This window comes from Arachis hypogaea, chromosome 19, assembly GCF_003086295.3.
Source record: "Arachis hypogaea cultivar Tifrunner chromosome 19, arahy.Tifrunner.gnm2.J5K5, whole genome shotgun sequence".
In the NCBI taxonomy this organism is placed as follows: domain Eukaryota; kingdom Viridiplantae; phylum Streptophyta; class Magnoliopsida; order Fabales; family Fabaceae; genus Arachis; species Arachis hypogaea.
The window spans coordinates 25,350,439-25,352,112 of NC_092054.1; positions in this window are offsets into that span (position 1 = coordinate 25,350,439).

Consider the following 1,674-nt stretch of genomic DNA (forward strand, 5'->3'; position numbering starts at 1 on the left):
TGTATGTCATGCAAGTAGAAATCAAGAGTTCCCATTATTCTCAATGTGAATCTTAGGGTGGCCTTTAAAATCTTAGTGTTCTTCCTTGAAAAATGTTATGTAAATTAACCAATCATTTATTGCTATATATATACAGTGTGTGGATTGTTGTGATTCTGTTATACTAAAGTTTTTAGTTTACTCTTTTTTATTTTCAATTAATCCAAGTTATCGTATGCTAAAAAGGGTAAACTAAACTAATTGATCTATATGTTCTATATCACAACTTAATAACTAAAATTACAACCAGACTAAACTAAATATTTAAGATAAGTATATAAACTAAAGTGCAAAATGTAGAAATACTGTAAAAATACAGAAAAATGTGCAAGTACTGAAAGACAAGATAAGATAAAAATAAAAGTAAAGATAAAAATACAGAAAAATAAGCAAAATAGGATAAAAAAATGTCTGAAGAGTGGTTCACCAAAATAGTATGCCAGAGATGGCGACCTCCCCACACTTAAATGATAGCATCGTCCTCGATGCTCACTGAAGCTGGGTGTGAGAAGTGTCATCTCCGGAAGGATGGGCTGCTAGTGACTTTGTGGTAAGCTGAGGATCTGCAGTCTGAATAAGTGTAGGAGGAGCTGCCTGCTGAAGCGAAGGCTCTGTCTGTATAGGAATCTCTGGATCTACGGCCTGGATCTGGTGGGGCTCCTCATGGTGTGGTGCAGCCTGCTCAGGTCCTCCCTGCTCAGCCTGGGCATGTACCTCCTCCTCATGATCATCCGCCTCCGCATCAGATAGCTCAGAAGCGGTGTCAGGCTCAGAGGGGATGTCGCTGCCGGATCAGATCATCAACTTGAGGTTCTTATAGCGTCGCTTACTGTGACGCTCCATACGATCTAGGCGTGTGAAAAGGCAGTGCACTAGATGATAGATAGGCTCAGGAGCAGGTGGAGGTGCAGTAGATAGGGCTGGTGCAGCAGTGGATGCAGAAGGGGCATCTGAAGATGTGGCTGCCTCACCCGAGGCAGTGAGAAAAGGAGGTCTGTACCCTAATGCCAGAAACTTCCTGCTGTGAGGAATGATCTTCTTGCAGTCTGTAGCAGTTGGCTTCTCATAAGCAAGCTCCCAAGGCACGTCAGCTCGGTGGCCTAGCTGGGTGATCAGATAAGGGAAAGGGAGAGTGCCTCTGACATGGACCCTGGCCATATAATACCTGATGAAACGTGGAAGATATAGGTCCTTACCCTCCATCACACACCAGATGAGGGTGATCATAGCAGCGGGCACCTCTGTCTCATGAGTGCTCGGCATCACATAGTTGCTCAGGATCTGCTGCCAAAGCCGAGCCTCATCATTCAAATATATCAGCTTGATTCCCTTAGGCATCACTGTGTTCTTTCCCATGACCCATGGGGCAGTAGGATCAAGGGTTATTCTCTGCTTGACTACATCCCAGTCAAATCTCATGTATCTCATATCCTCTTTGGTCTTTTGGTAACCGTCAGGCTGATCAGACTTAGGATGAAGCCGGAGGATGTCCTCAATAACTTCCTCAGTGACCAAAATCTGTTTCCCTCTGAGGTTCACTGCATCCAGGGAGGTCTTAAAATAGTTACAATAAAATTCTCTGACCCAGGAGGCATTGACCTCTGTCAAGTTCCTTTCCATGAAGAACCATCCTCG